Below are 11,906 nucleotides of genomic sequence, written 5' to 3' on the forward strand. Positions count from 1 at the left end.
CACTTTGGCAATCTATGCCAGGGAAACAATCCAAAACATTGTGAAATATATGCTGTACATTTAATAGAGTATTATGCATCTATTAAAATGATGATTGAAACTGTAGAAAAAGTGAGAAAAATTATTTTAAGGGAAAAATAAGATACTATGATGATGATGATGATGATGATGATGATGACGAAGGCAATGATGTTTGGAACAATAGTAAAAGTAATAAAATAATAATCCAAAACACTTGTGTGTTTAAGAGCTTGGATTAATATCTACCAACACATTTACAGACATAGTATCATGGTGGGAGACAGGGGAGTGAGTGACTTTTTTTCTCGTCTTTCTTTTCCAAATTTCCTAAATAGAAAAAAAAATAAAACATATATTCAAAATTCCCCTCCTTGCATTATTCAGCTGCTTAGAACAATCTGTGGGCAAGGCTGATTGAAGGTGTCTGGAGAGGGAGACTGGGCTAGCCTGGGGAAAAGACTTGAGGCAGATGCAGAAAGCTCATTAGCACCTGGATTTCTTCACAACTAGTTGGATTCTTCTTGTAAACTCTGACTTTTCTGTTCCCTTTTTTCCCCCCTTAAAGCAGATGATTATTCCATGATTTGGGTAAGGTGAACAAAAATCATTAACACATATGGGGTGGTGAGCCAACACAGTATCAGCAGTGGAGAAGCCCATTGGGGAGATTCCTGTTTCTGGGTAAGAAAGAAAATGCCAGCTGCCTTTATTCAAGCGTTCTGCTTCCGAATAAATTTGCCTAGAAGCCTATAAGGGTGCAAGGTGGGGGTTGGGGGGTAGTAGTGCATTCTTCTAAATAAACGCAGGGACATAGGTGCTGCTTCTAATCTAAGCCAACAATGGCACTGTTGACAGTCCCAAAGAAGCTTGTGATATTCCACATAATTAAGAGGGATTGTTGGCATCAGAGGGTCCAGAAATGTTCTGTAGATTAACTGCTTGCTTCATTGCTAATGACTGCCCAATTTCTTTAGACTAATTGGTGCAATCTACATTTTTGCTGCAAAGATGAAGTATCAACTTGATTTGGTGTCGATAAAAAATTGATGGATGCCTCTGACTGCTACTTCCCAACAATACACGGATTATTACTACTATAATTATCATAAATGACAAAACATGGGCAAGTGGTGATTACAAGTCTAATTCTATCTTGAGGTTTTAATGGCATAAACCACTCAGGCTTTATACTCATGATTTACTGCATCATCAAAATCCCTGAAAGGATTACCCTTGGGTGAATGCCACTCATTATCTTACCAATAATGCAGTGGTTTGGCCCAACATGGAACAAATAATCAAGACTGAGTTCTTAGAAAAGCCCTTTTTAAATATATAAATCTCTAGTTCAAAAAGGAGGTGTGTGCCTGCCAGTCTCCTTCTCTCCATTTCTGGATGTTATAGCTGCATTCTGTCCTGGCATGTACAGTGGCTGGGTCTCTATGTCACACAACAGCCTACAAAAGCTGCGTGCCAAAGCCTGAAGATGCTGTCATCACCTTGGTTGTTGCCAATCCAGCACTACCACGGTGCCATCAACCAGGAAGAGACAAAAGGCTATAAACCCTGTGTTCCCACCTGGTTGGATGCAAATGTTAGTTGTTCGAGGCTGCCCTTCTTTGGAGGAAGATACAGGGGAGGAGTTGATTGCTATTTTGGGGGGATGCTTCCAGAGGGCATTGAGCAACCTGTGCTATAATAAAACATACTCACAGAGGCACCCCAGTCCTGGGGAGGCAGTAGACAGAGTCTTCAAAATAAAATGCCCCAAAGTCCAGAGTAAAGGAGCATACCAAAGAGTGCAGAAGCAACCCGGTAGGACATGCCACTCTAAAATGGGGAGCAGCACTTTGTTGACAAGTTGGCACAAGACTGCTAGATCTGAATGGTAGCTCTGTTAACATTTGGGACAAGTAACTAAATCTGAATCTGTTTCCTCCTATGTAAACTGGGGAAAATAACTGCTGCCTGTTTCATGGATTTGTTCTGAGAATTAAATAAAGGAAAGAACGAAGGTGAGTGAAATAATCATGAAGCACAAAAACGAATGCTCGGTAGCCTCTATTGTTACCTATGGCTAGATGTGGCCTGCTGGCTCTCAGTTGTGGCTTCTGCTGGGGGCAGAAAGAAGATAAAAGAAGGTAGAATAGAAAACAGTCCAGCAGCATTGCTTGCAAGGCCGCTCACATGGGTTCAAATCCTGTTTCCTCTGCCTGCTTGGGGGATGCTGTCTGACCTTCACTTTAAGCATCCTCAGCTTTCTCATCGGCAAATGGGGATAATAAAGCACCTGTGCCACAGACTGTTGTGAGGCTGAAATCTAAGGGAGCTACACAGCACGCCATCTGGCACGTGGTAAAAGCTCTGCCACTATTGCAATTGATTATTCATGTTAGTTACTTCAGCTGAATTTTCCAAAGTCTTTGAATTTTTAAATCTTTCTTTTTCAAAGCTGATCTAATTTTTCTGCTCTAGTTCCATTCCCTTCTGCCATGGATACAGCTTTCTTATTTTACTGACTAAACCACAGGGAATTCACTTTTATTTTATTTTATTTTTATTTACTTGGTGGGGGCACTGAACTACTGAGCTACACCCCCAAGCTTTTCATTCTTATTTTCAAATTTTGAGGCAGTGTCTTGCTAAGTTGCTCAGACTGGCCTCAAACTTGCAATTCTCCTGCCTCAGTCTCCCAAATCACTGGAATTATAGGTGTGTGCCACCACGTCTGGCAAGGAACTGTTTTGAAAACTCACCTTACTCGCTTGAAACTTGCTTCTTTTGGTGCTACCACAACTATTTCAGCTGTTACTACTTGAAAAGAATTGCTGCAAACAACTTGACCTGTGTAAAAGATGCACATCTCAGGAGTGCACCCTTGAGGTGACACCATGCTGATGTTTAACACTTGACATAAAACACGACTGCCTTTATAATATGCAAATACTTACTAATGTCCAGTTCAAGGGAATCTGTAGGTGAAATGTCCAGAATCTCTCTCCATGAAAAAAGGCCTGAAAATCAAGGTACCTTTTCTAGCATGTGCTTTGGGGAGGCTGGACTTATGGAAATGACATGGCAATTGGCCTTCTCCAGTAGAGTTGAGAGGGTGACTCTTTGGTTCAGTCGATCAAATTCTCAGGCACAAGACTAAAGGAGGCTCCCCAGTTTGTCCCACGGTATAGTTCAGACTGAGGGGCCCTGTAAGTTTTCTCCCTAAAAAGCGCTAGAAGCTCATGAAAACCACAGCATATATGTCACTAACAAAGGCAAAGGCACTGCCCATGAAACAGGTGTGAGGGAGAGAGGGTACCCAGTCTCCACAGGCGGACACTGCTGAAAGTGGATATGTTCAAGTCACCAGAGGTCCTCTGTCACTTACTCATGACTTTCAAATATCCTTCTTAGAGCATGGAGAATCATATGTTACAGCTATTTGGGAAAATAAATTACAGATACGATCTGGCATTCTGAGAACTCTTAGCCTGTCAGGTACAGGTTGCTGTGTTTTTATATCCAGTTTGACTCTGCCACTTGCCAGGTCTCTGTGAATCTCAAATCGTTGCAAATGAGCCAATACATACGAAAGAGCCCTGCTTTGCAACCGAAAGTCATCAGGAAACTTTCCAAAAGAAATTTCTTCTCTAGATACCAATCTCCACGGCTTCTTGTTTTATGCTCCTAGTCATGGATATTATGACTGGATGTAAATTAATTTTGTTTTCTCCCAGATTAATTGTGTATCATTTAAATATTAAAAAGAGTAATGTTCATAATGCCATCTTCAATTACTTCAATGTCATCCCCTTGTGAATGGAGAGGTCACTGGATGCTCAGGAGTCAGGGCGGATGAGATTAAAGTGAGGTTCCCTCTGGAAATATTCTAATGCAACCATCCACTCTCCTTCCTCCCTCCCTCCCCTCCAGAAGACTCACAATTTAAAAATGCCCAAATCCAATAAGAGATATCGCTTACTGTCGGGGATGCACATACCAGAGGAAGTGCTGGGGATAAAGGAAATCTGTGAATCAGAGAAAGATGTTGGTATGCAAGATTGAAGATATACCAGCTGGCCCGCTGCTTCAGCTGGTTTCCAGAGGCCAGGAAGAAATTAGTCTCACAGTTCAGTTGAAAGAACACCTGGCCATTCACCCAGGGGCACAAATATACTATTGAACAGGGTTATCTTTGTTTCTCTACCAAACACACCTAGGAATTGAGCTATTTAGAATTCTGTGGCTCTCGCTGTCCTGAACTGCTCGCCTTCATAAAAACCAGGAGGTGGAGAAGAGTGAGGAGGAACTGGTCACAAAAATATTGGTGTCTGTAGGACTGATTTTAATGTAATTTTTTAAATTTTGGTACTGGGGCGGAAGCCAGAAGTGCTTTGTCACTGAGCTATATCCCTAGTCCTTTTTATTTTTATTTTGAGACAGGGTCTTGCTAAATTGCAGTGGGCTGGTCTCGAACTTGGGATCCTCTTGCTTCGGCCTCCCAAGCTGCTAGGATGACAGGTATGCACCACCATGCTTGGCAATAGGACTGGTTTTAAAAGCTAGACTGTCCTCCCCTAACTTTGATGAGTGGGTTGGAGCATGCCGTACTGACTTCCCATGTCTGCTTCAATGAAGACGTACAAATGTGAAGGGGTGGCAGAGAAGGACTTGTACTAAAGCCAAAAAATTAACCTGTCATAACCAAAAAGGCTTGATAGGATGGTTATATTAGTTTAATACTTCCCTATGGTTTGGGATCTGCACAAAGCTCAAAGAGACAGTCCCAAATAGATGAAAGTTTCTCACTGGCATGCAAGTTTATGAGTGTGGGAAACATCACTTTATGGCTGAACCTTCAACTCTGACACTCATTCTTGATTACTCAAAGGAAGGTCAGGTTGAAGGTTGCCATGAAGCTGAGGAGAGCGGCTGGGGAGGCTGAGCCATGGAGGCAGCTACATGACTGCAGAGCATACTGGGCTGGGTTCAAAGCAGAAAGCCTCATGTGTATCTTGGAGGCAGGTGAAAAAAGTGGTAGGGAGAAGCTGGCAAGTTGTGAGGGCAGAACTGTGGTGCTGACAAACCCCACTGGCACAAGACATGGTGGGGGGACTGAGCAAACTCAGTCTGGAATGGAGTCTGGGAACTGGAGTCTGGAGATTCTGGAGGTACCATCTTGAAACCAGCGTAAGGCGCTTATTCCCTCTTCTTGACCTGATTATCAGCATCTTTCATTTTTCTTTCTTGCTCCTACCTTTCAGCTTGGCAAGATTTGCAACATATATGTTTTTAAGCTGAGGTATAGTTTTAGACACTTTGAGAGCTGAGCCTGATGAACTAAAAGTAATGTTTAAAATTTTCATCTCTTGTTAACATCACCTGATATACACATATAGCCATTCAGAGCTCGATTAAGCCACAGTGAATATGGTTATGAGAGTAACAAAAGCAGTCTGGTAGCATTCAATGGCATTTACTCGTGCCCACTGGATAGGACTCGGTGTTTGGCGCTGTGCAAGGTTCAAGGGTAACAGTCCCTTTCCTCCCAGAGTTTACGACCCAACTGCCAGGCACCAACAACCTGGCTGCCATGTTCCAGTTGCTAGAATCCTTGGAAATAAAGTCTGAGCCTCTGGAGGCGCTTTTGTCTGTGGATACTGAGGTGGGGAAGAAATTATAGTTCCCAGCAGAAATGACAAAGTGACAACTGTGACAACCCACCACTTCTCCAAATGGGTCAAGCAATATCAGTAACTCAGCACAGGATGGTGCAGTAAGTAGGAAAAAAGGATGAAGGTGTTCCTTGGCCAAATAAATTTGGGAAATATTTATTTAGACAATATTTATCCACTGCAGCTTTCCCTTAGAGCCATCAATGAGATCTGCTAAAGGATTCTGTGAATCTTCAAGGAAGGGATATATAATATTCTTAATTTCCCAAAGGACACTGGATTAGCTCATAGGATGTGTTCTATTGAACATCCTTTGGGAATAGGAAGGGAATTTATATTCCTAAAGGAAAAAAAAACTATAAATATTCGTGAAGCAACATACAAACAATTGCAAAACAGCACAGCCCAAGACCATAAGAACTCGATTGATAAGAGGAAATAATCAGGAAAAAGTCAGGACACTCACACTTAAGAAGAACAGAGCTTCAGTATAGTATTTCTGCGAGAATATCCGTAGATTCTTTAGTTTTTAACTGCATCACTGGTACCACTCAGAAACCTCATTAGCTCCCAAGTACTCACAGCATCAATTCTAGACTTATCAAAGATAATGAAAAAGGGCTGGGAATGAGGTTCAGTGGTAGAGCACTTGCCTAGCATGCATGAGGTCCTGGGTTTGATCCCCAACAACACAGAAATAAACAAACAAACTAACTCAGCACCAGCTCAGGACTGGCACCTAGTAGGAACTCAACAAAAATTTCTGGAAGGAAAATAAATCCCTCTTTCACAGTGTAATAATCAATCAGATGGATTTCTATAAGCCAAATTTCATGATCTAAATCGAGTTGCATCCTTAGACCAAAGAAGTTATTAGCTGGTGGCCCACAGTCTGTAGATGGTGTCTGATTTGAATTGTACAGTATTTTAAAATAAATCAACCACATTTAGGAGTTGGGTGATGCTGACAAAATTCAGATTTCAAGCTGCTTCTGAAACTCTGAAGATCTGGCACGACTATGGGGCTAGTATTCCCACAGGCCACAGTGAGTGGGGGGAAGTGGCTGTGGAGAACTCCCTGTCATTGTCCCTGCCATTCTCTACTATCTCTATACCACTGGGGTCAGCAATCACTGTGCTGATGCTGATCTACAATAATGATAGGTGATGATAACAGATATTTAGAATTATTATTAACTCACAACAACCCATTTTACAGATGAACCCAATGGAGAAAAGGTAAATAACTTGCTCTGAGTTCTTATGCCTGGTAAGTGGGTTTTGAATTCAGACCATCTGGCTCCAGAGTGGTGCACTTCACCACCAGGGTCTATCATCTCTGCTGTATAGCCACAACTGAGAAACTTTGAATTGTTTCCAAATTTTTCATGTATGCACATCTGTACATCTTGCATCCCCCAAAAGCCATATTGGCTTCAAAGGCATGACATGTATCATATTTCCTTTGTATTTTATTTAGCAGCTTTCCCCCTCAAATTCTTTTTTTCCTCTTGATCACGAGGATCTGTATAAGTAAACACATTTCATAACATCCCTAACCCCTATCCGGAAACTAGCCAAAGTCTGGCTCGCTGATGGCAAGTCCAATATTGACCAAAGCTGCCTTTGGCTGGCAGGGGCCAAACGGTTGAGGACGGGAGTGGGTCTTCACACGTCTCACAGTGACAAACACCACGGGCTTGCATTACACATACTCTCAGCGGATGACTGGAATACACACATCTTAAGTTTCACCGGTCCCCATTTGGTTTGGTGTGGCTTTACCCAAACAGCTGGCCTGGAGCCTACCCTCTCACTTAAATTAGTTCTAGTTCTCTACAGTTTTGATTTACTGACAAAGCGCTCTCTTTATCTGCTAGGGGCATAAGAGTTTTGTCTAGGCAGAAACTGTGGTTGGTACAATTGGGCCAGTTGGATCATTTAGCATTTCCATGTGGGGCACTGACTAGAGAAAGGTATTTTAATTCCCAATTAGTCCATATCAGCAAAGGAAATGTTTTTTCTATTATTTCTTTATTGTGGATTCTGATTCATAAAATATCTTAAGGAAAACACATTTTACGTTACTGGGTCTTTGATTTCCCAGGGAAACTAATAAATAATCAACAAAAATATGATTAAAGACTGCTTGAACTACCATCCAAAAAGGAACTCCAGGCAGCAAAGAATCTTTCTGATCCAAATCTTTTTATTCCTAGAAACAGAATTCTTACTTAGCCTTTCAAAAGCTTGATGAAGGCTTCAGCTAAGTTTTGACATGAGATTTTCATATTCAAAATATCTGTTGAAATAAGGGGAGAAAGGGACATGGATCTTGAAACTGCATTAGTCTGAAATAGAGCTTAGGAAGCTAGAAAGGGAAATTGCATCTCTGTAATTGGAATTCTGTCCTAAAAAATCCCTTTGAAATCATGTTCAGCTACTTTCCCATTATGTGTCCCAGAGAAGATAACGTTAACCCTTTCTGGAACTACCTATCATAAAAGTTATTTGATAGTTATACATTTCCCTGGGAAGAAATTTCTGAGCAATGGGCCATATCCTCAAAGAATTTAATGATGGAATAGTAGTTCCTAAGAGTCCTAGATAAAGTTTTTTCAAAGTGCTTTCTGGGATACTTCTTCCCATCAATACATTGTTGCTTGCATTTATATATTACATTAATCTTGGCCAAATATTCCTAAAGTAGCTGCCAGCAAAATGCCCAGTCTGAGTGCCTTTACCTTTGAAATGATATTACTAAATTCTGCTTCAGTGAAGTTATTCACCCTAGACTGTAGCTTCTTGGAAAACAGGTACAGTGTTTGATCCTTTATCTTTAATGCCAGTATATAGTTATTTAATAAATTCTTCATGAATCATCAGTGAATGAAGGAGAGAAGCTAGGCATGCCACTTAACTCCTATTCTCAGGTTTTCTCATCTCTAAAATGGTAATAAAACCTTCCTTAAAGAACTTTCATGAGGATTAAATGAGATAACACAGGTAACATGTATTATATTAGCACAGTTTTTGGGACACAGCTATGTTACATAGCTATTAATATTGCCAGTGAATAACAACTATGTGTGTGTGGTGTACAGCCAAGTCCTATGCATATTTCTAGAAAAGTGAGCTGGAAGGTTCTCCCCCCTTTAAAGAGCTACCTTGATGTGAAGACAAGGAACTAGAAACTGTGTAGAGATATCCCACAATGCTAAGGTATTCCATTGAATTCCCATTTCATCAGGCTACAAAGCTTTATCACATTACAATGGATACCTGGTATCAATCAAAACCAAGAAAGGCCTACAGGGCCTATGGGACATTCTCATGTATTTGTCTGAAGTGGCCCATTTTGAATCTGTCCTTCCTTTTTAAGAATATAAACTCATCACATGGGGTGCCTAATATGGATCATACTCACTTGATGGTTATATTCTAGTTCTGCAGAGTAGCTTAGCTCATGATAAGGCTGAGTAAATATCAACTCAAACTTAATTAGAGAGATCCACAGAATAATCCAACATGGAATCTTCTGCTGCTTTACTTGGTCGATCTTTTTAGGGTCTTCTCCCTAACAACCTAATATTCTTAGTAAAGATCACCAAACATTTCACAAGCCTATGTCTTAGTTTTCACTTTTTAAACATTATAATGTGAAAATGATGATCTATTACCCAGAATTAAGAACAAAATCCATTTGGTAAAATGTCTTTTATGTTTTAACAAAATCTCTGGAGGAAAGTCACTGAAAAATATGAAGTGTTCTCTAAGGGTAAGGGTAAATTAATCATATAATATCATCTTATTTTACCCTATTAAGACCTGAGGAAGGACAGGTGTTATTGTTCTCTGTTTCAGAGTAATGAAGCTTAATATTCTAACAGAAATTACATTTGTTCTAAGGAAGGAACAACATTAAACATGGCACCCACTAAAAAGATGGATATAAATATAAAATATAAAAATGACAATATCATTTTTTATAATGGCTGCCAACCATAATTATATATGTGTTGAAAGACACAGAAATTCCTTTTTAAAAACCTAAACTATTTAGGAAATAACCTAGGACAGTATGTCTCTAGAAAATTTCAAGCAAAAATTCTAGAAGTTGGAGTTGTATACCAGGGAAATGTAACCCCAGGAAAACCAATATAAATCTCAATTTCCCACTGTGCACTTAATGGTTAATTAAAAAATGTAAGAAAATGACATAGGATAGCAAGTACATTATGAGTAAAGTTTTGTTTAGACATAACAACTGATGGGGGATAGATCCTCTCCTCTTCCCATAAACCCACATTTAGGATCTCATGATCCAGTTTGGGGCCGACATCAACATCTCCTGGAGAAGGTCTTCGGTTCACAAATGTCTGTCCACTGACTCAGAAGACCAGCAACTCCTCAGGGCAGCCAAGCCCCAGAGTCTCCCCTGCCATTCAGATTTGATAAAAGGCAGGAAAGGGTACCATTATTTCTTTTAGTTCTTCCCAGAATTCCCTAAGAGGTCACCACTGCAAGGCATGAGTTGGCATTGCAGGGGAAGGAGAATCATTTCTTTCCCAGTTATTTCTCCTTTCCCCAGGACCCAGCACAGTGCTACATGGAAGGGCAGGACAGCTGGCCTTCCACACCAGAGCAATCCAAAGAAAGACCTGCCCAAGGGAGGCTGTCTGCTTCCTTCCTGTGGAGAGCCCACAAAATCCTGTGCTACTGTCCCCACAGCTCTCTTTCTGTAGCCAGACTGGTGCCAGGAAGATAACCTCTAAATACTTCCCACCCTCTCTGAGATCAACCGAAGGTGGAACTCATGTTCAGTAAGACAACCATGAAAGTATCCCATTCCCAGGATGAGGCTCTCTAACATCCAATTCAGCACCTTGAGATGGAGTGACTAGTGTGTAGAAGTAATTGTTGTTGTATGTTCTGTGTGCTTCTGGTACACATGACATTGTACGTGTGTTAAGGATCCTAAGGAAAAAGCACATTTCCTGCCTTCAAGGAATTTCCAATATGGATGTTATGGGCCAAAAGAAAAGTCAACAGAAATACAGCGTTCAATTACAAAAGTATAAGAGGAGGAAGTGTTTCGGAGACTGGATAGGAGTAAACTGAATTTTGAACAACATTTTGCAAATCCCCAATTAGATTCCAAAGTCTGTTCATTTTTTCCCATGTCTCTGGGTCCCCTCTGGTGATTAGGGCAATACAGCTCAGCCTCCTCTGTATCTCAGGATACATTAGAAAAGGAAACAGAGGCTCCCAGAGCAAAGGCTTGCAGCAATTCCCAGTACAGGGGTGACTGCAACCACACATGCATCCACTCTCAGCTGCCAAGCAGAACACCATGTAATGCCCATTCATTCTTCTAACACGTGTGGTGTGAGTGCCTGTGTGTCCGGCACTGAGCTGGGCTCTGGAGCTATAGGAGCTGATAAGACAGATGTGGCCCTTAGTCTAATGGAGCCTTCATCTTAGTGGAGAGACAGGATAAATCAGAAAACAAGGAAGTCTTTCAGATTCACCTGAGTGGTCTGAGAAAAGGGGAGCAGGATGATGAGATTATGCCAGGGACTAAGGGAACCGCAGGGCAGCAGCCTGGAGACAGAAACATAATTCATGCCCTGGGAGAACAGAATAGAGCCCAGGGCAAGACCAAGGAGGGATGGGCACCCAGTGGCAGGCTGGGGCAGGTCCTGGGAAGGAGACTGCTTTTTCTTCTAAGTGTGATAGGTCTCTGGCAGGGAAAAGGCATCATCTGACACAGGTGTTCTTTGTTTCTTAACTAAATTATTTTTTTGTTAACAGCATTTGATGGAATGTAACTCACATGCCTTAGGATCCACTATTTCCAGAGTGTGCATCAGTGGTTTTAAGCATATTCCTCGCCACTCACTCAGGCCCCTGACAACCACTAATATATTTTCTGTCTTTCTATATTTGCTTATTCTGAATAGTTCATATGAGTAGAAACACAACTTCTGCTACTTGCACTTGACCCAATGTTTTCAAAATTTATCTAACAGCACATTTTAGTACTTCATTAATTTTATGGCCAACTGTAGGTGTGTGCCACATATGAATATCCAATTATCATTAGATGGCCATTTGGAGTAGTTCAACTTTTTGACCGATATGAATAATCCTGCTTTGAACATTTGTATACGAATTTTGTGTGGATTTGTCTTGGGTAACTAGGAGTGAAATTGC

General features: G+C 41.0%; 1 protein-coding gene across 1 annotated transcript in view; it reads right to left on the reverse strand.

Moving 5' to 3' along the window:
* Fto (FTO alpha-ketoglutarate dependent dioxygenase) overlaps positions 1–11,906 on the reverse strand; it is a 371,520-nt gene that overhangs the window by 78,697 nt on the left and 280,917 nt on the right. The window lies entirely within an intron of this gene.

Source organism: Marmota marmota, unplaced genomic scaffold, assembly GCF_001458135.2.
Source record: "Marmota marmota marmota unplaced genomic scaffold, marMar, whole genome shotgun sequence".
Lineage (NCBI taxonomy): Eukaryota > Metazoa > Chordata > Mammalia > Rodentia > Sciuridae > Marmota > Marmota marmota.